The sequence below is a fragment of the Callospermophilus lateralis genome, chromosome 8, assembly GCF_048772815.1.
Source record: "Callospermophilus lateralis isolate mCalLat2 chromosome 8, mCalLat2.hap1, whole genome shotgun sequence".
Classification (NCBI taxonomy): domain Eukaryota; kingdom Metazoa; phylum Chordata; class Mammalia; order Rodentia; family Sciuridae; genus Callospermophilus; species Callospermophilus lateralis.
This window is the reverse complement of record NC_135312.1, coordinates 80520139-80547639: the sequence shown is the minus strand read 5'-3', so window position 1 is coordinate 80547639 and position 27501 is coordinate 80520139.

Sequence of the window (27501 nt, the reverse complement as noted above, 5' to 3'; positions counted from 1 at the left end):
GAATTTCTAGCAAAAAATTTTGAAAATAAAATTCAGTTCAACTCAATTAAAAAAAAAAAAACCCTCAAGCGCTTATAGAATTCTTTCAAATAAAATCCTATATTCTTGGTAAGCAAAAGTGAATAAACTATGCCTTTTAGCCATAAGAAGCCCAATCTCATAAGGAAAATATACACATTTGTAAACTATTATAACACAGGTAAAACTCCAATTGGTTCTAGGGTTAAAATTCAAAATTATACAAATAAATTGTATATATGCATAAATTATATACATCTTTATAATTCATATTTAAAATATAACATATTTCCCAGACTAAAAATATTTCAGTAAGAAGTAGAAAGAGAAATTCCAGATTTAAATTCATTTAGCAAGAGTATAATCAATGTCATTGATGAAAGAGCATAATTGAGTAATGAAATTCTAGGTCATTCTCCCTTTTGATATTTTGAAAAACATTTCCTCAGAGCTGGGCAAGATTTACATGATAGATAGCTCATTGTCCAGACTGCTCAAAGATTTTAGATAAAGTAGAAAATCTAGATGAAGACTGTGTATACACACAGACACACACACACACACACACACACACAAAGTATAAATGTTGCATAGGATTGAGACACACAGAAAAAATCATAAAGTGAAATAAATTTCTTGCAACCTGTTTACTCTTTACAGAAATATGAAGTTTTGGCCAGTGAAATAAGTCAAACATGACCTCATAGGTAAATGCATAGATGAGAAGGGCAGTTGTATATACCTGAATATAAGACAGTTTTTTTACTTAATTGTCTTTGTGCAATCATGATTGAAAAATATTCACACATTTTCCAAGCACAACTCCTGATGCAAACGTTTTTTAAAATTCTCTTATGTGAGATAATTCTAAATGTCTGCTTCTCTACCAACCACATGTTGGTGTTGTGTCTAGTTACCAGTACAAAACTTATGTGTCTGTAAGAAACTCTGGATTCCTTCCATATATGGTGGTAACAGAAAAGGAATTCCATTTCATTGCTTTGTAAATGGAAAATGCCATTTTTAGAATTTTTTTCTAAGTGTGCCAAGAAAGTGTATTATTTGGCCTGAGAAAGCTTGATGACATGCATCTGCCAATTCCTGCTACTGTTATGAGGTCATTGCTAAGCATTTTATAAAGTGCTTGTGCCAAGAGCTTTTCCATGCTGGCAATTAGTAGGCCTTTCCTAACAAATTTAATACAACTACTTCTTTCATTGATTACAGATAAATTACAGCTAGAACCATAGGTCAGTATATTCTTTTAACCAAGTATAAATACTCTGTTCTAGGTAATACATCAATATATGATTCAAACAGGCTTTGAAAAATCATTTAGTATGTCACATACTTTCATTCAATATAATATCCAGAATAATATTCAAAATATGTAACAACCAGTCTATTCATTATATCACAAATTAGTCCTACAGATCATGGACTAGAGCTAGTTTGGAGCTCTGGGGTGGAAGTCAGGTGAACAAGGTAGTAGTGAGGCACTAGGAAGATAAAGGGACACTTTTTATCAACTAACATTGTTCACATATTCACTATAGTTCCATATTTTGTGCACTGGTACATATTGGCTGAACATCAGTCCTGAAAATAACCAAACTAAGCATGAAAAGTCTTCTTTTCATGGCGGGGGCGGTGGGGGGAACAACCCTTCAGCTATGATCTGAAAGAATGGTGGAGAAATGAGATTCGGACCTTTCTGTTTTTAAAGCTGACCAGTCAGTCTCTGTGCTGAATGTAATCAAGGAAATTTCCATATAACAGTGATATTCTATCTTCAAAGAGAAGCCTGTACTACTCCATGAGTTCACGTCAGTATTCACAAAGATCTTTTTCTGGAATCTTATAATACTTTTTCTGAGTCATACAATTTAGACTTAGTTATAATATCTTCTAATTGTTTTATGTTCAGAATATTTATTCCTTTTAGCAAGATGTACTATAAATGTTATATTTTATATTTGTTTTGGACTCACCTATGCACGTGAAAGATGTATAGAAAATAATATTCCTATTATTTCTATTTATTATCTGTCACTTATGTTTGTTGTCAGTTATTTTTATTGACACTTTAACAAATTATCATAAACTTAGTGGCTTAAAACAACACAAATTTATTGTTTACAGTTATATGGCTCTAAAGTCTAACATGCATCTCACTAGACTAAAATTATGGTGTTGACAGGGCTAATTACTTCCTGGAGGCTCCATGGAAATTCTGTTTCCTTGCCATTTCTGACTTAGAGCTACAAATATTCCTTGCCTCCTGTCCCTCCTCCATCTTTAAAGCCAGCACTAGTGAGTTGCACACTTCTGACATTGAATCTTTCTGACATGGTATGATTAGCTTGGGTCCAAAAAGTCCAAAAGAGTCTCCTCATCTCTAGATCTTTATGTTTTATCTTTTAATCACATCTGCCAACTCCTTTTTGGATATGACATCTCCACAGGTTTCAAACACCTTTGGAGCCTTATTCTGCTTACTATATAGACTAATTTATTCAGTCACATTCATCTTGTTCTGACCTCAGAAAAAAACAAATAAGTGGTCAATAAATGTAACTAAAACTATCAAACTACTTTACAAAAATCATGAAAGGTATCATGTCTCTCCAGTCAGTAACAGTCTGTATTTTTTCCTTATTTAAATATAGTCTAGTAAATTATGAATCAGAGTTAATAGTGCAGATGATATCCAGAGATGTTTCAAGTATCTATTTTCCACATGCACCTACCACTCATATGACCAATTATATGATTAAAACAAACAAACAAACAAACAAAAACCCTATGCAGGTGATAGTATTTGGATAATAGATATTTCTTATGCCTTTCTAGTTCTGGGAACATTGTCAAAGGACTTTTCTTCATTCTTCTGTTCACCCAGAATATACCCAGTTTTTGATTGGCACACTGTTCAAGTGTCCCATGAAATGGACAGGATACTAACATGGGAAAAACCCAGAAGAATTTGCCAAGGCTGAGTTTTTGAGAATTATGCTGTGGTTCAACTTTGTCTTTCTATTGTATTACATTTTAATCCCTGCTACACTGACTACTGTTTTTAATTCTGTAGACATTTCTTAACTGCTCTTTTAGTTTTATCATACATAAAATAATTATCAATGACTGATATTCAGTTGCTCTTTTCCTTTTTCTTTCATATTTAAAATATTTTCAAAGAAATGGCCAATATTGGCAATGTTATTAACATATTTTTTTTTTTACCATTAACTTACTGCGTTACACATAAACACCCTTTAAGTTTATGAACACAACCTTTTCCTGTCTTCTCAAACCAGTTGTGCCCATGAATGGCAGGCAGACTATTCATGAAGGTTGTTTAGAAATATCCATAAACAATATTTTTTCTTGGAATTTTTCTACATTTTGTGAAACAGAGAACATGCTTAATTTATATTTTTATCTCACATAAATCTAAGAATTACTGTGTATATGGTAGGTGTGTATGGGATGAACACTTAGTCTTTCAAAACACTTCTTATATTTGATTTCCATGACTTCTGTGAGTTCAAGTTATAACAATCTTATTTATGGATAATAAAATCTACATTTACACCAACTTTCCTCATAAGTAACTAAAGAATTTAATCTAAAGAACTTCTCTTTCTACCATCTAGGTCACTCAAAATCAATATTTAGGCACACCTCATCCCCTGACCTTTTTTACATAAGAGATTTTTTTTTTCTTTTTTCTTTTTTTTTTTAGATTGTTGATTAAAGTGCTTCCAAATTACTTGAGCAAGTTGAAAGTAATTGCAATAAATGTAATGGTGTGTGTGTGTGTGTGTGTGTGTGCACGCGCGCGGCGCACACACGCGCACATTTCTGAATAATACATTTGAGAGTCCTAAAGATAATGTGGAAATATATGTCAGTCTATAGGGCATGTGGAATTCAGACAAGATATGGAAACTGTTCTGGGAAACTTTTTCCACTTTTAATCTCACTGGATTTCAATTCACAGAAGTCAATAGAAGCTTCACTCTTTACAGAGTATCTGAATGGATTCCATTGAACAAGTGGAGGAAAACTAAGATACCAGAGACTTCTAATCCAAGGCAAGCAAAAGGGATCACAAGGTGAAATAATTTCATACATATTTGTTTGCCTTAATCACTTATCATTTATTACTCTTAACTACGACTTGGTACCCTTTAACCAACATCTTTCTGTTCCTTAATCCCCAGCCTCTGTGCTTCTCTTTCCTTGCGGGAGAGGGGTGGTTGGGGGGTAGGGGGAGTTGGGGGGCGAGGGGGTGGGGAGGTGTCTTGACGTGGGCTCTGAGGTTGAGTGGGACTGTCATTTATTTGAACACCTCACACAGCACAAGTCTAGCTCTAAGGCTAAGCTGAAACAAGTGGTGGCCACGCCTTGGGGTGTGGTCCATGACCTCAAGTCCACTTGAAATTTCCACTGCAGAGTGACCCTCTGGGTTTTGTGGGTGAGGTATGCCTCTGGTAACTGATTGGTTGATTCTTTCGTCAGTTACACAGGTACCGCTAAGATCTGCCCCCTGGTCTCCGTGACAACGCTGCTTTCCTGGGTTTACATTCCGGAGAGTTCTGCTGAAGGGTTGTACACTGCCCCATGAGTGTGAGGCCAGAGGCTTTTGGAGAAGCCTGGCAGTACACTAGGGACGTCTGCTTCTGTTTCTCTCTTCTAGAGGAAATGTGGTACTCTGCCAACTTGGTGGGGCAGCTCCAATACTGTGAAAATGGGACTATTTTTCTTGACCTTCTAATGTGGTTTTATTTGTTTCTATGGCCCACGAGGGTCTGTCATCCTTATTTCCAAGTTTTGAATTTTTTCATCAAGGATGGGTATTAGATGAACTTTTTGCTGTGGGCAGAGAAATCTGGGATTTCCTATTTTGCTAAATTGCTGATATCACTCCCCAGGGCAATCTATATTTTAAAATATTTATCTTACTTTATTAATTTAATTTGCTTCTGTTGTTTTGCAAAGAAGAATGTACAAATGTTTTCATAATTTTATTGGGTATATTAAGAGTGACATGGTTCTTTATTAGAAATAGATTGCTAAGGTAGTGGCAAAATAGTAGATAAGGTTCAGCGTTATAGGATTGGACTTAGGGGCATAAAAGAGGACAGTGGTTTCCTCCAAGCTTCTAAACATGTACATTTCCATTCCAAAATCCTATTGTCATTTCCTCCATTGCTAAGGCTTTGAGTGACAGCTACATTATCCCTCCATGTCCCAATGTCCTTACTTATTTTCTATTTCTAAATTCTTTCTATTATGTAAGCATAATGATAGAAGTAGCAACAGAAATAGAAAAGCTATAACGTGTTTTGCCCTCGTCACTGAGCCCTCTTTTAATGATCTCAATTTTTAATTTACTTGTCTTCCTGCCATAAATTATTCTCTTTAATCCATAACAAACATCTACTTACTCTCATCAGAATTTAGGAAACAGATGAACCACTCTGCCATTAAAAAAAAAAAAAAAGGCTTTCATTTTTAATCTCGTAGGACTATGTGCTACTGCATGAGAATGATAGTGCTTTGTCTAAACATTTTGAATAAGGAAAATAGCAAAAAATATCGAATTAGACATGAGGACTTGCTATTAACAACTGTATGTAAAATCTCTCAATATTTCACATGAAACCTAGATTTATCAAATGGATTCTAACTTTTGTCAAAGTAAATTTTTAATTCCTTAAACATATTTTTGGATTTTTATTAAACACAAAGGTCATTTCCAAAAATATTAGTTACTAATCTGCCTCTTTCTTTATCAGCTTAGACTTTAGGATAATGTATTACAGTTTGTGCAGTCTCATTTTTTATGTCCTATCTTATGCAATAAGAGTATCAGAATAGTGTATTTCCATTGCCTTGTGCCTAGAAGCAGTCAGTCAAATAAAAAAAGCCATTCGTTAACCACTGCAAAATTATTTAGCAACATTTAATGGTGTAATAATTGTCATTTCCTTAAGTGTTTGTTAGCCATAAACAGAAATAACCAGGCCACTTTAACTCACCTAGAAACATGCACAGGAGGCATTCATTAGAAGTTCTGATATTCTAACTGTTCACGTACCACAATCAGGAATCCTTGTAGACCTGTTAATACTGGCAGACTGGGCTGATTTTGTGCTCACAGAGAGGTATTATAGCCTCAGCCATGAATTAAGCACTGCGGATGTGACTGGCTGTGCTTCCGCGATGTAATTAGAGAGGCCAGCATGACACTGTGTCACTGTGATGCTTACTGAGATGCAGCTAATTAATGTTCTCTTTCCTCTTCCTCCTTTCCTGGGTTTCATTGATTTTTAAAGTTACAAAAAGAAACGATGGATTTTTATAATTAAGTTCATAAGAAAGCATCGTCAATACAGCGTTACATGTACGGCCAAGGGCCAAGGTTGGATTTCTTCTCATCAGAGAAAAGACTATGGTGTGCTGGACTTTTTGTCATTCTTCATATAAATAAAACCCACAGATATCACAGCCACTAGGGCCATGCTGTGATTCTAGAGCTGGGCCATGCAGTAGAATTCTGTTTGGAACCAGGTCTATCCTACATTTTCCACAGCAAAGTAGCCTAGGTCCTTCCTGGGCTTGGGGCACAAGGAGGAAAGCCTATGCATGGTGAATGTTCTCAGAGCACTGTTGCTCTGCCTATTTGTCACCATTAAATCAGGACATGGGCATCATAGCTTCTCCCAAAGCATTTGTGCATTTTTTCTAGCACATTATGCTTTTGTCTTCAGAAATGCTTTGTTCTTAAGTATAATACATTGCCAGATTTCATCATCACAAGCCTGCTTACATTCTTGTTCCATGTTCTGTTTTCTGATAGTTTACAATAACTATACAAAAAAAAAAAAAAAAGCTACCTTCATGACACTGTCTATATATGTTAGATCCTAACTTAAACACTACGTTCATGATATTGAAACAGCATCATAACCTTATAATAAAGGTACTAATATCAACCTAATGTTTTAGATAAACAACAACAAAAAAATGAGGCCTAGAGTGGTTAAGTCACTTACTTCAGGTCACATAGCTAGTGAGGCAGAACAAGAATTCTAACTCAAATATATCCAATTTCCAGTACCTCCTCAAAACCACTAAGCTTCTCTGCTTCCTATTGAATTCCACTGGCCATAGATAACACATAGTTATTTCTAAAAATATGAATATTATCATTTCCATGCTTCCTTTCCACTACTTCAGGTTGAATAATTCTAAAATCTTATAGGCATAACCATAAGTACTAGTTGTTGTCTTACAGTATGACATTTGAATAAATCACTTATGCTCACTAAATCTTCCAAAAAGATAAATAAAATGTCAGTTCAAAAAAGAGAATTTTAGTCAGCCTAAAGAGTTTTTATTAAAGGCAAAAAGGACAGAACGCTATGCCTTAATTCATGAGCAAAATAAACATGTTTTCAAATTTGAGTGACAAATATTATTAAAATAACTGCCTCAGAATTTAAGCTTAGCTTAGAATATCTAAATATAGACCTCAGAGTAGGCATTTTAACCATTCAATATAACTATTCCTTTTTGAAAAATCTACTTATAATGCATCATTGTGCTCAAAGAACAGAACACATTTTTGGTTTTCTGTAATCTTATTACCATGTTCCCTTCTTCCCCTTTGCTCCAAAATTAAGTCCACTTATGTTTTTGATTGAATCAAAATGCATGATATTAAAACTGGGCAAAACATCAAGGTCATGAAGTAGATCCTGTTATTTTAGAGATAAGTACCGATTCCACAATGTATGCATATGACCACCCAGAATAAGACCACATTTCTCAGTCCCCTTGTAGCCACATGTGTCCATGTGATTAAAATCTGTGGAAGGAATGAAAGCAGAAGAATATTGGGGTAGCTTCCAGAGATTTCCCCAAGGGACAAATGGAATGTTCCCTTTGCCCTCTTCTTTACTTTTCCCTTGTTTTGCTGCCTGGAGCTCAGGGTCCACCCATTCAGGCTGGAAGAATTGAAGGCTGTCACCCAGGGAGACTGATGCTGTCTGTATCCCCGGGGATTCTGATGAACAGAACTGCCAGGTCTGTCCAGGACAACTTTCCCTCGGCCCTGGTGTGCATGAAACAGAAATTTCCTTCCTTAGACACTGCTATTTTTTCTGTCACTCAGAGATAAATCTAAGTTCAACTAATACCTTACCACATGGAGTACAGTGAGTCATTCATCTTGGAGTTATTTAAGGGACACCAAAAATCGGTTATCAATATTTTTATATACTATTTTATACTTAAAAAAATCAAACTGACAAGCTATGATCTGTAGCTATTCACCTATTTTTAAATTATTTTTTAGTTGTTGATGAATCTTTATTTTTTATTTATTTATATGTGGTACTGAGAATTGAATCCAGTGCCTCACGCATGCTAAGCAAGGGCTCTGCCACTGAGCCACGACCCCAGCCCCTATTCGTCTATTTTTACACAATAATCCAGAACTAGGACTAGGCTGAATTGAGTAAATAGGGTCCTCCTGGAAGAATCAGATTTTGTCTTTATTTAAAATTTTTATATTTTGTTCATCACTTTAAAAAATAATTCAACTCTTAAAAATATTGCATTATTATTTATCTTGATTAATTAGACTTGCTTCCCTCATCTGTACCCACTTAAATCGTGTGCCTGAGAATAGTGTCTCACTCAACTCCTCTTAGTTCAGACCTAGTATACATCTGTAAAACTATCACTGCAATTAAAATATTAGAGATATCTATCAATCCTCAAAATTCCCTCTTATCTTTTGTAATCCCTTCCTCTGCCACTGCCCACCTAGACCCTTCAAAGTTACCACCGGGTAACCACTAATTTGTTTTGTATTACCATATGTTAGTTTGCATTTTTTAGAATTTTATATAAATGGCAGTGTTTTTCTCTTTTATTTGCTTCTTTCACTCAGCATAATTATTACCAAGTTGTAACATGTTCATTCCTTTTTATTGCTGAGCAGGATGCTATCTATCCTTTACCTGTTGATGAACATTTGCGTTGTTCTAGTTTTGAGGTCATATGGGTAAGGCTGGTTCAGCACCATACATATCTTGATATGAATATATGCTTCACTTTTTCCTATATCAATATCTAGGAGTGGAAGAGATTGATCAAACAGCAGGTGTATGTCTAACTTTTAAAAGACATTACAGAACTGTTTCCAAAGGGACTGAATCATTTTGTATTTCCACCAGCAATGCAGAAGAATTATAGGTCTACCACATATTCATTGGCATTTAGCATAGAGAAAAGTAGCAATGAGATGTGGCAGAAAGTAAAGCTGGAGAAGAATCATAAACTGCCTTTCCTGTGAGCCCATTCTACAACCTATAACCAGATCTGCCAGCTAAAGGCATCAGACCATCAGCTCAAAACATTTAGTAAGGCATATCCTCTCATGAACTGTAGGTGGCCACAGAGATATGTTGACCAGGGAGCAACCCCTAGGAAGCCAGTCTTAAAAATAAAAATAAAAAATAAAAATGATGAAACTGAGCAGAATCAGCAACATTAGGATTCTGTAAGCTACCACCATTTACTTTAACTTGTATTCCTTCCATAGATTTTGGACACATATGACTGCAGGAGACTGAGAAATATAATCATTATTCTGGGTGGCCATTTGCACACATAAACATTTCATCATTATGGAATAAGTACTTACCCTATCCCTAAAATAAGGATTCATACCCCAAAATATTATGGTCAAACTATTGAAAGTCAAAAACAAATCAAAAAGAAGATGCAAAAAAATGAGAAAAATGAAAAAAAAGTATATGATAACCACAATAAATCTATAAGTGCTACAGAAACAATGGAGGTCAGATGTCAGCAGGACGACATATTTAAATCACTAAAAAAAAAAGTATCAAATGTAAATTCTACATTCAATGAAACTAAAAGTATAATAAAGGCATTCCTTGGTCAACAAAAACGAAGAGAATTTATGGTTAGCAGGCCTGTCTCATAATTAAAAAGCAAAGGAAGTCCCTCATACTAAAAAAAAATTATACCAAATGGCAACTCAAATGTACCTGAAGATAATGTTAATGGTGAAGGTAATTAAAATGTATAATTTGAGAGAGAAAGAGAATAAATAAAGTATATATAAGAAGTATATATGTATACACTCATACATATATGTACATAAACATATATGCCTATATATTTTCTTATTTAATTTAAAAGGCAGGTATATAAAATAATAACTATCCAAATATATAGTTTGCCTTACAAGAAATATATGACAATGATAGCAAATTATATGGTGACTGGAGTGATGCTGTGTTGGAGAAAAGCTTCTATATTGTTGCACAACTTTATGAAATTTACCCAAAACCACTGAATTGTACATTCAGCATAGGAGAATTTTATGGTCTATAAATTTATCTCAATAAAGCTGGTAGAAAAAAAAATATCAGAGCTACATTTCTGCCAAGTACCTCTTTACACTTTCATAAAAATAAATACTTTGTCTAAAGTTCTAGTGCCTTCCTTATTGGTCCTAAGGGTACTACAAAAAGAATGCATGTAAATTATGCTTCTCCATAACTATTTACACTTACTTGGTTTCAATGAAATGAAGCCAAAGCATAAAATTCCAAGTTGAAGTTAGATCATATGTTGGCAGTGAAAGTCTGTGTAGTGATGTCTGAATACAGAGGAGGAAAATGTGAAGAACGGTAACAAAATAGGGACCCCAAAGCATCCCACCAAGCACTGGCTGCATTCTAAAGAGATATGGCATTGTCTTCATGGATGACTTGCCCTGGAAATCGGGATGGCCAGGGCTGTTGCTGACTGACTACAAGGGAAAGTCACTCCGCAACACTGTGCTAACATCTTCCTGGTGTAGCATGCTTTTTATCAATAGAAAAAAAAGTTTTGTAACATAATGTGTTGGAATATGGTTTCACTCTAAAGTGGATGTTTATTACTAAGACTTAGGCAGAAAATATCTTGGAATTTATACAATACCACACATAGTCAAATCATTAGTTAGAACTGCATTTTGCTGTTTTATAAAGTATCAATTCTAAAATACGTTTATCTAACAAGCATAAAACCAAAGCTAAGTAAAGCAAATACAATGTAAATCAGAAAATATCTGATTTAAACTGCGTATGTAAACAGACCCAAGTCTAAATCAAAACCACACCGATTTAGAGATTTTTCTCAAGTAGAATTGTGAAAAATCACGTTTCCGAAATTCTTGACAATCAACTCACTTTCAAAAGGTTGTATGTTGAAAAATAAAGGCTGGGAAGTTTGAGTGACATTTCTACGGTAAATGATATATTTGTCTTAAACATAATCTTGAGAGTTAAACATTGGTTCAAAGACTCTGAGCACCACAGACTTTTCTATTTCTGGGATAAGAAAGAATGTGTTGGGCTGGGATTATGGCTCAGTGGTAGAGCACTTGCCAAGCATGGGTGAGGCCCTGGGTTTGATCATTAGCACCACATAAAAAAGAAAGAAAGAAAGAACAACAAATAAGTAAATAAAGGCTAAATTCTTTTAAAAAAAAGAATGTGTTGTGAGAAACATAAAGATGATGATATTCTACTAATGCCTTGTCCCTTGATGTTGTCTTATGTTACTTGAACATAACACATCATCTCTGTATCCATAACTTGAGCATTGGGCTCTTTATTCATTCATTCACTTAATTTACTCATTAATTTTTTTAAAGAATGAAACTGGATGGTAGGTGGAAGTGAATGGTATATGAGTTCCAAAATTTATTCCTGGGTCTGGTCTTTTTTTTTTTTTTCTTCAATCCTTTCGTTTTCTCTTCCTACCACTCTAACTTCCTGTTTCCACTTTTTGCTAGGGAAAAGCATTTAAAACTGATAATAAAATAGAGGACAAAGGCTGTATGGTTGCCTTGACCTTGGCAGCCATCATTTCTTTTTGCTTTGCTATTTTATTTACTCTTTTAGAGCAAGTACTGATTTCCTGCAGCACTGAATCTGTAGTGGTTAGGAGTATGCCACATGTATTCCCATACCCTTCAGGATAAGGGGCAATACAGCAGCAGAAAGTAATGCTATTTGCACCAGCCAGAAAGTCACCGCCATTTACCAGCAGATGATTGGACTGCTCACCTAGTTCTTTGATACTCTGAAAATAGCCATCATTCACAAGGGAAACTCAGCTGACCAATTATGACCCAGCATGCAGAGGGAAGAGAGAGGCCAGAACAACACAGCTGCATTGCATTGAGATATCTTTCTTCCTATCTTTTCCTATCTCTATTCCAAACTGGACCTCATACTGAAAGAAGATGGCTTCCCATAGACCCAAGAAGCACCATAAAATCCTAGCAGGATGAAAAACTCAGGAAAGCCCCTCATGCCCATTTTTAAAAACTAGTAGAAATTCTAAAAATGCCCAGGCTGGGGGAAGGAATACATAAAAGATTTTGTCGCATTCTCAACCTGCCAAATTCAGACATTGATGCCCTAACACCCAGAATGTGACTGCATTTGGAGACAGCTTTTTGAGTGGTAAAGTTAAATGAGGTCACATGAGTTGACCCTACTCCAGTCTGATGGTTGTACTTATCAGTAGAGGAAATTTGAACTTACAGAAATATCAGGGAAATGTACACACAGAGAAAAGACCATGTAAGGACATGGCAAGATGTCCCCTTGCAAACCCAGGAGAGAAGCCTCTAAAGAAACTACCTGCCAACACCTTGACCTTGGACGTTTTTCCTCTAGAACAATGAGGAAATACTATTCTGCCGTGGAAGCCACTCTGTGGCATTTTTTATGTTCCCTAGAAAAGTAAGGCACACGTTAGGAACAAAGAAATAAAGAATGACCCAGAACCAGCTCTTCATATCTGTAAAGGATAAAGAGAAATGTCTCAAAGATTGTGTAGCTATTTATAGCTTAGGCCATTTTGAAAGCGTGGAAGGAGAAGAAAATAAATCATTGGTGGACTTTGGAAGCTATGAAGAAGGAGATCTTATAACTTGTAATCTTATAACTATAACTAGCCCAGCATTTTCTCAAATATGACCCTGTGGATATTAGTGCTCCAGAATGATAACAGGTTTTCTTTGGAAAATATAAAAGGCTTTCTGAAATGTTATAATTTGCTACAAAGCAAACAGCATAAGGTAATATGCACGAATTTTTACTGCATTATCTGAAAACCAACAATAGAATTCATATACTTAGAACTTGATAAATGTTCACTGATAATCTTGAAAACTGCAAGAAGGAAATATATTTTCCTCCTGGGCATGTTTGTATAATGTTGATTTAATCAAAATATGGACCAACTTCAAATTAAATATTTGAAATAACTTTAGTAATTTTTGATTGATTGTCTCTTAATCTTTGTATAATTGTGACCATGGGCAATGAAGTTGTAGGGGAGACAAGAACATCATTTCTGCTTTAATTACATCTACATGTATAATTAAGTGGGCTTTGAACCACATTTTAGAACAAGGGAAAAACAATTCCAAGAGGAACCTATACTCCTATTTTGGCCTTTTAAGACATATGAGAGCTTTACTGATAAGTATTTTGCTGATCATCTCATAAAATGATTTCATGACTAAATTCACAGTGTGGTAGGTTTATGGTAAATGGGGGTGTAGAAAGCATGTAAAAATTTCTTCTAGAATCAAACACAAAGGCCTGCTGGTTAATATACCTTCATTAAATTAGGAATACCAGCTGCACTTCTATTTTCTCAAATTATTATTTCCAAAGATATGTGTTAGTTCTAAATTCTGTAGATTTTGCTTTTGTTGTTGTGTGTATACCAACTCCTTTGAGGTTAGCATGCTTTTAATTCACTGTGAAGTCTTAAGGACTCAGAAGACTCCTACCCGGTGCAGAATATCAATTGTCTGTTCAAAGTTATCCCTATTTTCTTGAGAAAGAATATGACACAGATGACATGGCTTTTCTAGGTGTCTGATCTGCTAATTAGCAAAATTAGTTCTGTTCTTCTAATAACTATTGTAGAAAAAAATCAGAGTGACATTTATTTTTTAAAGCAGAGAAAATGTAACCCATTTTATATGAGTTTTAGTTTCAGAGGGTTACACTTTGTCTTGATTATTTAAATATGAATAGAAGTGAATTCCTTCAAGATTGATACAAAGCCAAATGCTTGACTTAATAAACAGACTTATGAACAGACTTCATCCTAAAGAAAACAAATGATGAGAGACGGGTAGGGAAGTTGAAATAAACAACAGAAAAAAAGTCCCTGTAAAGTCATAGAAAGTTAAAACTTTCAGTTTCCATAGAAACTTAGTTTTCAGATAAATGAACAGATAGCTAGATAGTTAAGTAATTTGACAAAAATCATTCAAGTAATAGATTCTCTGGGGTTATCTTTGACTTTGAATAATTTATGAGCCAAATAAACATACATAATTGATTTCATCTGAAGTTTATCTCAACAATTAAGAGCTTGAGCAGTAGAGCTTGTCATTAATGTTTCCTATAGCTCATTCCTCAAGAATAAGTGTGGAAAATCCTTGCTCATGCCAATACCCAAATTAACAAGATCATTTATTTATAAATGGTAGCTCTAGCCAAAGGCTTGTTTTCTCCATGCAACAGCTGGCTTCAGAATGGTTTCTTACCACTTACTCTTGAGATTTTCCTACTCTTCTCTGAATTTCACAACTTGCTGCTAACTTAAAAAAAGGGGGGGAGCCTCAGTTTTCCCATTTGTAAAATGGAAAGCATAATGAGAAAGCTTCCACCCACAGGGCTGTTATTAAAATGAGTTATGATCTTGTAGATAAAGCATTTAGCATGATGCCCTAGAGCATAATAAGTTCTTAAAATGTTTACTCTTAATTCTAAAAGTGATTTTGTTTTAAAAGGAAGTAATTCTATTAAGAATTTCTCTTGTTTATTTCATTTACTCTCTGGTATCTGAGGGAAATAAGAAATAGTAGGCAATCAAGCATGCAGAATCTTGTCATTTTGCTTTGTTATGATGAAGTATTCTTGTCATCAACTATCTGATTGTTTAATTAGAAATAAATAGAAGGGCAGAAAGGACAGAAAAATAATTTTTTTGTGAATATTGTCTCTTAGTGATGCCACAATATATAAAGCACTAGAGTTGCATATTTTATTTCAAATGTAAATGTTTGCTTTCCACTAAATATCTGTTTGTTATGTATTCTGGAAGCACTGTTAGTACATGTGTAAAAATCTAGTTACCATGGTGATAAGTCTGTTTTTATCTCTTAGCTGTCACTGCTTTTCTTTATGAATTTATCCCATAACATTTTTCTAAATTTCAAATTCTAATTGTCTGACAAAATATTTTTTTTCCAAATAATGAGATAAAAATTCATATAACTCCAGGGTAAGACCCATTAGGACTTTAAAAATTGATGATATTATTATAAATGACTTTCTTCCTCTTGATAGCCAATCTACTTGAATTTACAACTGAGGAAGGAGGAAAGATGGGGTCAAAGATTGAGGTTGCTCTTAGTAATTTTGAACTGCAGTATAAAGACTACTACTTGGGCAGATAGAAGCTAATGTAGCCATCATAACCTATTTGTTCAGTTATCATTTATTAAAAAGGAGATTATTATCCACTGGATTGCCTCTGACTCGCCTACCCTTCACTAGGAACTTCCCACCACCAGCAAATCCCGAGTCCAGCTTCATGGCTGAGTATAGATGGCTTCAGGAGTGGCATGTGACCAGAGAGGAGAATAACTCAAGCCTAACTGTGCAATGGATGACCAGTGACCAGTCAGAACTTCTTCCATGAGAATTTAAAATAAGGCATTCAAAGAATGTGGATTTATGGTCACAGTGACCATTGTAAACCATGTGAACTTTTGAATTATCCAGTGATTTATAGCAATAAGTAGATGGCATGCAAAGAAAAATGAATGAGAAACAACGCTTCCACAGTAATGGAAAGACCAGCTACCTCTGGCCTTGAGAGCTTCATGATCCATGACTTACTTCCAAGAAGCTCAGTTTTGCTCTCCCCCCACATTCCTTTGATAAATTTTCTTTTTATTTAAAAGCATCTCCATGTCTTACTTGAAGTGTCAATACTATATTTTTCTTAGTGATGCACTTTGCAAGGTGATCTAATGGAGCCCAGGAATCGTCAATGTTTTTGGCACATAGGACAAGATATTCTGCTCAGTGACTTAAGTCACGTTAGTTTAATTGCTGGAAAATCAGCAAAATGTGGTGATACTTTCTTAGGGATTAACTCTTAGAGTTGAGTAATGTTTTCAGGGCTTGTCTAAAAATATTCCTAATAGGGTATGATAATACTGCTTAAGATTTAAAAAAATGGCATTCATGAGTGTGATTTTCCAATTCCAAATGGCTTAGTATTAAATACCAAAAGGTAATTCTGAATTCATACATTTCAATTACTCATATCCTTTTAAACAGAATGCAATTCTAATAAGAGACATAACTATTTAATAAAAATCGAAGTATTTCTTTTTTAATGCTGAATTGAATATAAATATGTCACACTTTCATCATGTGAGGATCCTCATTGCCTAGGTAGTAAAATCTAGGTGATACCATAAATGAAGGCATAGGTAACATAAGTGCAGGTTAGCATGCTTTTCTAGACTCCTCATCCTCACACTGGCCACCCTCTAAGCCACAGTCACATGAAGCACTTGCCACTTGCCAAACACCATGACTTGGGCATTTCAATACCATCAAAATAATATCCAAGCCCATCCTAGTTTCTACCTTCTCAATCTCCAGTATGGAGTTACATAGCAGTCAGTATTTGGGAGTAAATTTATTGTGTAAGGAGATAAAAGATTCGGGAAGAAATATGACAGCTGGTTTTTTGTTGTTTGCAAGCACCATTCAGTTGGGTACGATCAGTTATATAGGACCTTAAAGTAAGAAAACAAGGATCATGTCTCTGCCAGAGATAGATATTTATTTTCTTATCCTTCAGAGATCCCAGAAATGAGAGACGATGATTCTTGCTAATGAATGGTTACACTCACCATAAAACATTTTCTAGTTCAATTTTTTATTTAATTTTTTTTTCTTAAATAACATTGACAGGTCAAGAGAAATCTCTGAGATTAAGTGTGAAAAGATTTTTGGCATGTGCATTGTTAGTTCCTGGAATTGGTGTGTGGCATGGAATTGAAAGTCTCAGAATCTGTAGTTATTTATTTTATTTTATTTTTAAATCTTATATGTGGGTTTCTTTTTCTTGCCTTTTCCCCCTTCCTCCCCTTTCCTACTTGAGACTAAGCAAATGATTTCATTCTTTGTTGGAAGGCAGATCCCACTATATTCAGAAATAAACAGAGAGCAAGGATATTACAATGCCTCAAGACAAAGTCTCTAAAAAGAAGCGGAAAGTCAATGTTGGAGTCATTGTTTAAAATTTGGCCTCTAATATGCGGGCTTGAAAAATACCAAGAGCAAAGTCTCAGGGCTGAGCAAAAGGCTTTGGTTACCATGACATTTGCAAGAAAAGCACATGGTCTATGTCTTATTGATTCTTAGTGGGCTTTAGAGGCAGAGATTGTGAAGTTCAATAACAAAAGCACAGAAATAGAAAGATCTTGGATTTTACAGGGCATGTGAAAAGTATATAACAGTAAAATTGTTTAATAGAATTTCCTCCCCAAATTGAGTTTTGTTATGAACTTTGGACAACTAGTATGCACAGATGGGTATCCTGGACAATAATAAGCCAAAAAGGTTTTTTTTTTTTTTTCTTTATCCTGTCTTTGTCCTCCACTTGCTCAGAAAACATCAAATATCTGATCTGATCTTTGATGTGCATGTGACATGTCACCCCCCAGTGAAGCTAAATTTCAGACATTTTTATTTTAACTCTTAGGCAGAGCATATTCCTTTTTACTGGAAATGCTACCACTAGTAATTATAGAACTTCACGTTGCTGAGGACCATGCTGCCAGGCTTGCCTATGGATAGGCTTCAGAGAAGAATGCAGAGCCCAGGAGGTGGCAAAGGGGAGAAGCAGAGCAGGAGACTTGATGTCACAGATGGAGTTTCTACATCCAGGAGCATCGCAAACTGTTCTGACACATGGGACAGTCCATCTTATAGTTTTTCTAATAACCAGGGTTGAAGTCCTGTCTAATACCACCATTTTGCTTGAAATCATTTCTTGTAAGAGCTTGCATTTTTCCCATGTTAAGGACTAATTCTGTGATAGTTTTTTGTTCTTGTACCATTTCAGGTGTTGAAAAATAGGACAATATGAGACTTGAGATTGAACTAATCCAACTTTGGAAGTGCTACAGATGGTAGTTGATGTCTCTGGAGATACATACTGAATAACAAACTAAAATTCTACTAAGTCTCCAGAATTAGAATCTGTTTGCAGAGAATGAGAAAAATTGGAGGGAGTATAATTTTAGGTTTTAATTTCTTTTTATTATAATCTGAAAAGGGAATTAATTTTAAATTTAATTTCTCTGTGAAACTTTAATAAGGAGAGGAGGGTTCCAATATGGAGGCATTTTTCCTTAACTGCTTTTGTACCATGTGGTACTAATTGAAAAACCTCCCCTAGTGAATGTGGTGTAATAACATGGCTAGGCATACTTGGCAATTCATAATAGATTAGGGAGTGATTTTTCAATCTTGTGAATGCTGCAACCTTGGAGATAACCTAACTAATGTCTGTTCAGATAGATGCATTTTCCAGGCAAATTGCCCCATCTCTTTTATCTTGGGAAGGTATGAAAGCAGCAGTTGTGTTTATTTAGGGAGTAGGGAGAAGATGATGGGAAAAGAATTATTTACTTCAGGATCTCATCTCTGTGTGTTCTTTTTTTTTTTTTAATTAATTTTTATTGTAGGTTGTTCAAAACATTACATAGTTCTTGATATATCATATTTCACACTTTGATTCAAGTGGGATATGCACTCCCATTTTTACCCCATATACAGATTGCAGAATCACTTCAGTTGCACAACCATTGATTTACATATTGCCATTTTGGTGTCTGTTGTATTCTGCTGCCTTTCCTATCCTCTACTATCCCCCCCTCCCCCTCCCCTCCCCTCTTCTCTCTCTACCCCCTCTACTGTAATTCATTTCTCCCCCTTATATTTTTCCTCCTTTCCCCTCACTTCCTCTTGTATGTAATTGTGTATACCCCTGAGGGTCTCCTTCCATTTACATGCAATTTCCCTTCTCTCTCCCTTTCCCTCCCACCTCTCATCCCTGTTTAATGTTAATCTTCTTCTCATGCTCTTTGTCCCTACTCTGTTCTTAGCTACTCTCCTTATATCAAAGAAGACATTTGGCATTTGTTTTTAAGGGATTGGCTAGCTTCACTTAGCATAATCTGCTCTAATGCCATCCATTTCCCTCCAAATTCTATGATTTTGTCATTTCTTAATGAAGAGTAATACTCCATTGTGTATAAATGCCACATTTTTTTTTTATCCATTCGTCTATTGAAGGGCATCTAGGTTGGTTCCATAGTCTTGCTATTGTGAATTGTGCTGCTATGAATATGGATGTAGCAGTGTCCCTATAGTGTGCTCTTTTTAGGTCTTTAGGGAATAGACTGAGTAGGGGAATAGCTGGATCAAATGGTGGTTCCATTCCGAGCTTTCCAAGAAATCTCCATACTGCTTTCCAAATTGGCTGCACCAATTTGCAGTCCCACCAGCAATGTACAAGAGTACCCTTTTCCCCACATCCTCGCCAGCACTTGTTGCTGTTTGACTTCCTAATGGCTGCCAATCTTACTGGAGTGAGATGGTATCTTAGGGTGGTTTTGATTTGCATTTCTCTGACTGCTAGAGATGGTGAGCATTTTTTCATATACTTGTTGATTGATTGTATGTCCTCCTCTGAGAAATTTCTGTTCAGGTCCTTGGCCCATTTGTTGATTGGGTTATTCGTTATCTCATTGTCTAATTTTTTTAGTTCTTTGTATATTCTGGATATTAGGGCTCTGTCTGAAGTGTGAGGAGTAAAGATTTGTTCCCAGGACGTAGGCTCCCTATTTACCTCTCTTATTGTTTCTTTTGCTGAGAAAAAACTTTTTAGTTTGAGTAAGTCCCATTTGTTGATTCTAGTTATTAACTGTTGTGCTATGGGTGTCCTATTGAGGAATTTGGAGCCCGACCCCACAGTATGTAGATCATAGCCAACTTTTTCTTCTATCAGACGCCATGTCTCTGATTTGATATCAAGTTCCTTGATCCACTTTGAGTTAACTTTTGTGCATGGCGAGAGAAAGGGATTCAGTTTCATTTTGTTGCAAATGGATTTCCAGTTTTCCCAACACCATTTGTTGAAGATGCTATCCTTCTTCCATTGCATGCTTTTAGCCCCTTTTTCGAATATAAGATAGTTGTAGTTTTGTGGATTGGTTTCTGTGTCCTCTATTCTGTACCATTGGTCCACCCGCCTGTTTTGGTACCAGTACCATGCTGTTTTTGTTACTATTGCTCTGTAGTATAGTTTGAAGTCTGGTATACCGCCTGATTCACACTTCCTGCTTAGCATTGTTTTTGCTATTCTGGGTCTTTTATTTTTCCATATGAATTTCATGATTGCTTTCTCTATTTCTACAAGAAATGCCGTTGGGATTTTGATTGGCATTGCATTAAACCTATAGAGAACTTTTGGTAATATCGCCATTTTGATGATGTTACTTCTACCTATCCATGAACAGGGTATATTTTTCCATCTTCTAAGATCTTCTTCTATTTCTCTCTTTAGGGTTCTGTAGTTTTCATTGTATAAGTCTTTCACCTCTTTTGTTAGGTTGATTCCCAAGTATTTTATTTTTTTTGAGGATATTGTGAATGGGGTGGTTGTCCTCATTTCCATTTCAGAGGATTTGTCGCTGATATACAGGAATGCCTTTGATTTATGCGTGTTGATTTTATAGCCTGCCACTTTGCTGAATTCATTTATTAGCTCTAATAGTTTCTTTGTAGACCCTTTTGGGTCTGCTAGGTATAGAATCATGTCATCTGCAAATAGTGATAATTTGAGTTCTTCTTTTCCTATTTTTATGCCTTTAATTTCTTTCGTCTGTCTAATTGCTCTGGCCAGTGATTCGAGAACTATGTTGAACAGAAGTGGTGAGAGAGGGCATCCCTGTCTTGTTCCAGATTTTAGAGGGAATGCCTTCAGTTTTTCTCCATTCAGAATGATGCTAGCCTGAGGCTTAGCATAGATTGCTTTTACAATATTGAGGTATGTTCCTGTTATCCCTATTTTTTCTAGAGTTTTGAACATAAAGGGATGCTGTACTTTGTCGAATGCTTTTTCCGCATCTATCGAGATGATCATATGGTTCTTATTTTTAAGCCTATTGATGTGGTGAATAACATTTATTGATTTCCGTATATTGAACCAGCCTTGCATCCCAGGGATAAATCCTACCTGATCATGGTGCACAATTTTTTTGATATGTTTTTGTATCCGGTTCGCCAGAAGTTTATTGAGGATTTTTGCATCTAGGTTCATTAGAGATATTGGTCTGTAGTTTTCTTTCTTTGAATTGTCTTTGTCTGGTTTAGGAATCAGGGTGATGTTGGCCTCATAGAATGAATTTGGAAGTTCTCCCTCTTTTTCTATTTCCTGAAATAGCTTGAAAAGTATTGGTATTAGTTCCTCTTTAAAGGTTTTGTAAAACTCTGCTGTATACCCATCCGGTCCTGGGCTTTTCTTAGTTGGTAGTCTTTTGATGGTATCTTCTATTTCCTCAATTGATATTGGTCTGTTTAGGTTGTCAATATCCTCCTGACTCAATCTGGGCAAATTATATGACTTAAGAAATTTATCGATGCCTTCACTATCTTCTATTTTATTGGAGTATAAGGATTCAAAATAGTTTCTGATAATCTTCTGTATTTCTGAAGTGTCTGTTGTGATATTGCCTTTTTCATCCCGTATGCTGGTAATTTGAGTTCTCTCTCTTCTTCTCTTCGTTAGCGTGGCTAAGGGTCTGTCGATTTTATTTATTTTTTCAAAGAACCAACTTTTAGTTTTGTCAATTTTTTCAATTGTTTCTTTCGTTTCGATTTCATTAATTTCAGCTCTGATTTTAATTATTTCTTGTCTTCTTCTTCTTTTTCTGTTGTTTTGCTCTTCTTTTTCTAGGATTTTGAGTTGAAGTATTAGATCATTTATTTGTTGGTTTTTTCTTTTTTTAAGGAATGAACTCCAAGCAATAAATTTTCCTCTTAGAACTGCTTTCAATGTGTCCCATAGATTCCGATATGTTGTGTCTGTGTTTTCATTTATCTCTAAGAATTTTTTAATTTCCTCCTTGATGTCTTCTATAACCCATTGATCATTCAGTAACCTATTGTTCATTCTCCAAGTGATGCATGATTTTTCCTTACTTCTTTTATCGTTAATTTTCAATTTCATTCCATTATGGTCAGATAAGATGCATGGTATTATCTTTACTCCTTTATATTGTCTAAGAGTTGCCCTGTGACATAAAATATGATCTATTTTTGAGAAGGATCCATGTGCTGCTGAGAAAAAAGTGTAACTGCTTGATGTTGGGTGGTATATTCTATATATGTCAGTTAAGTCTAGGTTATTAATTGTGTTATTGAGCTCTATAGTTTCCTTATTCGACTTTTGTTTGGAAGATCTGTCCAGTGGTGAGAGAGGTGTGTTGAAGTCTCCCATGATTATTGTATGTTGGTCTATTAGACTCTTGAACTTGAGAAGAGTTTGTTTGATGAACATAGCTGCACCATTGTTTGGGGCATATATATTTATGATTGTTATGTCTTGTTGGTGTATGGTTCCCTTGAGAAGTATGTAGTGTCCCTCTTCATCCCTTTTGATTAACTTTGGCTTGAAATCTATTTTATTTGATATGAGTATGGACACTCCTGCTTGTTTCCAAAGTCCATATGAGTGATATGATTTTTCCCAACCTTTCACCTTCAGTCTATGTGTATCTTTTCCTATCAAATGCGTCTCCTGAAGGCAGCATATTGTTGGGTCTTGTTTTGTGATCCATTCTACTAGCCTGTGTCTCTTAATTGGTGAGTTTAAGCCATTAACATTTAGGGTTATTATTGAGATATGGGTTGTTCTTCCAGCCATATTTGTTTATTTATGTTACTAAACATGGTTTGTTTTCCTCTTTGATTATTCCCCCCCCCATTTACTGTACTACCTCCCGCTGTTGGTTTTCATTGATATTTTCCATTTCCTCTTCCTGTAATATTTTGCCGAGGATGTTTTGAAGAGATGGTTTTCTAGCTGCAAATTCTTTTAGCTTTTGTTTATCATGGAAGGTTTTAATTTCATCTTCCATCCTGAAGCTTAATTTCGCGGGATACACAATTCTTGGTTGGAACCCATTTTCTTTCAGTGTTTGAAATATGTTATTCCAGGATCTTCTAGCTTTCAGAGTCTGTGTTGAAAGATCAGCTGTTATCCTGATTGGTTTACCCCTAAATGTAATCTGCTTCCTTTCTCTTGTAGCTTTTAAAATTCTCTCCTTATTCTGTATGTTGGGCATTTTCATTATAATGTGTCTAGGTGTGGATCTCTTATGATTTTGCACATTCGGCGTCCTGTAGGCTTCTAGGATTTGGGATTCTGTCTCATTCTTCAAGTCTGGGAAGTTTTCTCGTATTATTTCGTTGAATAGATTGCCCATTCCTTTGGTTTGGACCTCAGTACCTTCCTGTATCCCAATGACTCTTAAGTTTGGTCTCTTTATGTTATCCCATATTTCTTGAATGTTCTGCTCATGGTTTCTTAACAGCTTTGCTGAGCTGTCTATGTTCTTCTCCAGTTGAAATACTTTGTCTTCATTGTCTGATGTTCTATCTTCTAAGTGTTCTACTCTGCTGGTAGTATTCTCAATTGAGTTTTTAAGTTGGTTTATTGTTTCCTGCATTTCCAGGATTTCTGTTTGTTTGTTTTTTATAACCTCTATCTCCCTGTATAATTGATCTTTAGCTTCTTGGATTTGTTTATGTAATTGATTGTCAAAGTGGTCGAAGTGGTCTTTCATTGTCTGATTTTGCTGTCTAATGTCTTCCTTGAGACTCCAGATCATCTGAAGCATGTATATCCTGAATTCTTTATCTGACATTCCATCTGCTGCAGATATTACCTCTTCTAAAGTTGAGTTGACCTGCATTGCTTGTGGTCCTTTCTTTCCTTGTCTTTTCATATTGATCGCGTTTCTTTCTGCTTGGTGAAACTGTTGTGTTATTGATTTTTCCCCCTATATATTTATATTGCTCTTGTATAGCTGCAAAGTCTCCCTCGCAGGCTTTGGCGGTGGTTTTGCCCCTCCTCCAATTGAGGCAATGTGCCTACCACGCCGGGAGGCCGCTGTGCCTGTACTTTCGATGGGCCTGTTCTTTCGGTGGTCACAGGTCCGCCTACCTTGCAGGCGTGAGCAGCGGCTTTGCCCCTCCGCTGGCCACTAGACCTGTTCTGTCTGTCGGTTGCAGGTCTGTCTACCTAAAAGGCGCTGGTGGCGGCTCTGCCCCTCCCCCAACCGGGGCGATGTATCTGGCGGGCCACTGGGCCTGTTTTGTCAGTGGTCACGGTTCCGCCTACCTTGCACGTGCGTGGAGCAGCTGTGTCCCTCCGAGAGTTGCTGGGCCTGACCTGCCGGTGGGTGGCAAGTGGACCTAGCTTGCAGGCCCAGGGGTGGCTCTGCTGCTCCATGGTTGCTGGGTCTGATCAGCTGGTGATTCGCAGGTCTGCCTAACTTGCAGGCGCCCGGCAGCTCTGCCCCTCCCCCAACCGGGGCGGGGCGATGTGTCTGGCCGGCCGCTGGGCCTGTTCTGTCGGTGGTCAGGGTTCTGCCTACCTAGCAGGCTCGTGGGGCAGCTGTGCCCCTCCGCAGTTTGTTGGGCCTGACCTGCTGGTGGGTGGCAAGTGGACCTAGCTTTCAGGCCCAGGGGTGGCTCTGCTGCTCCGTGGTTGCTGGGTCTGATCTGCTGGTGATTCGCAGGTCTGCGTAACTTGCAGGCGCCCGGCGGCTCTGCCCCTCCCCCAATCTGAGCGATGTGTCTGGCAGTCCACTGGGCCTGTTTTGTCGGTGGTCACAGTTCCACCTACCTTGCACACGCGTGGAGCAGCTGTTTCATTAGTGCCTGGGCACACTCTCCTTGTTTGCCTCCCTCAGGCCCTAAGTTTGTAGAGCTTGGGGCTGAGAACCCCCAGCAAATTTGCTTACCTTCTGGTAGCCCCGCCCCCGTATCTGATGCAAGAGACCTCAGTTGTCAGCACTGGTGGGAGCGGTAGCCGTGAGTCCCACGCTGAGGCGAGTCGGTGCAAGAGACCTCAGTTGTCAGCACTGGTGGGAGCGGTAGCTGGGAGTCCCGCGCCGCGCGGTTCCCGCCGGCTCCTGCGCCAGCGCCGACGCGGCTCCCACCGGCTCCCGTGCCGCTGCCCCGGCTGCCGCCGGCTCCCTCGCCGCAGCCGCGGCTGCCGCCGGCTCCCGTGCCACCCTCGGTCTGGCTATTGCGCTCACAGGAGAGCTGGGAGGGGCCCTTAAGTTTTCCCCGCTGATCTATAGCTGAAAGAGCTGTTATCAGTCAAAAAAAAAAAAAAAAAAAAAACAGAGATGATGACGTCAGCTCTCCAAGATGGTGGCCGCTGGCTTCCTCTGTGGTCTGACCGATGTGGAGAACCGAATTGGATGGCTTCCTTCCCCGTCTCAAGCCCAGAATTCAGCTCTGAGTACAGTATTTGCACAGCTGGCGGGAGCCTGTAGAATCAGTAGCGCTGTATCTTTGCATTGTTATCTTACCGTCGTTTCCCAGCGAGCGCCGCAGACTCTGGCCGCGGGGCGATTTGCTGCATACGCAGCGTGACCCTCCGTGCGGACAAATCTCTCGCGTTTGAGCTCCAGTAGCAGGTCCTTATGCAATGGAAATCCTTCCTCTAGGTTTCGGAGCACCCCAATTTTGCTGGAAATTCCTAACAAGCTAGCTTTTATCCATTCTACCTTGTCTTTTTCCTGCTCAGTGACGCAGTACACGGGGGTGCTGCACTCCTTTCGCAGCCATCTTGAAAAACCATCTCTGTGTGTTCTAAAAGCCAAATGGGTATAGGGGAGATGATATTTGTCGACCTTTCCACACCAGGTTCACATCTCTTAGCTTTCAGTGAATAATAAATATGATAGAAATCTAATACATGGCACCCACTCTATAAGAGGCGGTGGTCTAAGTATTTTATATATATATTTACTTATTGATTCTACACCAAAGCAAAATAAGGTGGGTAATTTTATTCTAAATTTATGCTTGAGGAAAGAACATAGGAAGGCTAAATAACTTGTCCAATGTCAGATAGTTCATAAGAGGCAGAGCTGAGGTTTGAACATAGACAACCTGGTCACCAAGTTCCTTAATCCTCTGAAGAAAATGGAGACCCCAATAAGAAGGAGTAAAGTATAAGATATTCGTTTTGGGATATGAATGGGCTACTGGTCCTCTTTAATTGTCTCTGATTCACTGTAGCTGTGTTAAGTAAGAACACAAAGTCTTATGTGGAGCCCAGTTATCTTTCTTTTATACTATATAGTCTCTCTCTCTCTCTCTCTCTCTCTCTCTCTCTCTCTCTCTCTCTCTCTCCTTCCCTTCACCCACTGCCTCTCTGTTTCATCTTCTTTTTACTACTAAGACACAGCTGAACATATTGTTTCAAATATTAATATTTAAATAGCAAATTAGAAATTCCCATCAAACTTTCAGCTTAAACTTGGTGTAGATTCTGTACACGAATTATATCTTTACCAGAAATCTGCATTGTTCAGATATGAAATTAAAAAACCATTTTATCCCCCTTCTACCATGTTTTTTGTGCAGAACTGTATGGAAACCAGGTAGGATTGGTCATGATAGGTTGGCAAGATATGATTTGAATACTTTTTTTTTTGTTATTTGGAGTTAAAATCATCAAATGGTATCAAAACTCCACTTGATTTCTGTTATTAATTTGCCTCACATTAATCAAACCTTTTCTAAAGATTCACAACACAATGTGAGTAGTTTCATTCCTTGATCATCAGACTAGATCCCCAGTTGAATGTGAAAAATACCTGAAAGTAGTTCTTGCACTAATTTGAGGATATGGATACTTTAAAATGACACAGGGGCAGTTTCCTGATTGTCTTCTGTTATCTTAAAGCTATGCCTTACTTTCTCAGTAAGGTACTTTTTCTAAAAAAAAAAATATTGATTTAATTGTCTAATGTTTATAGATAAGATTGTTTCTTATTAGATCAAAGAAAACTATTTTATACATTATAGACCAAAATACAGTAATTCTACATGAAAAAAATAAATCAGATAATAGAATTAAAGTTTGGACATCTTGAATCTGAATGTAGTACCTGGTTTTATAACTCTTTAGGTCATATGTATTTTTTGGATTCAATCCAGGGGT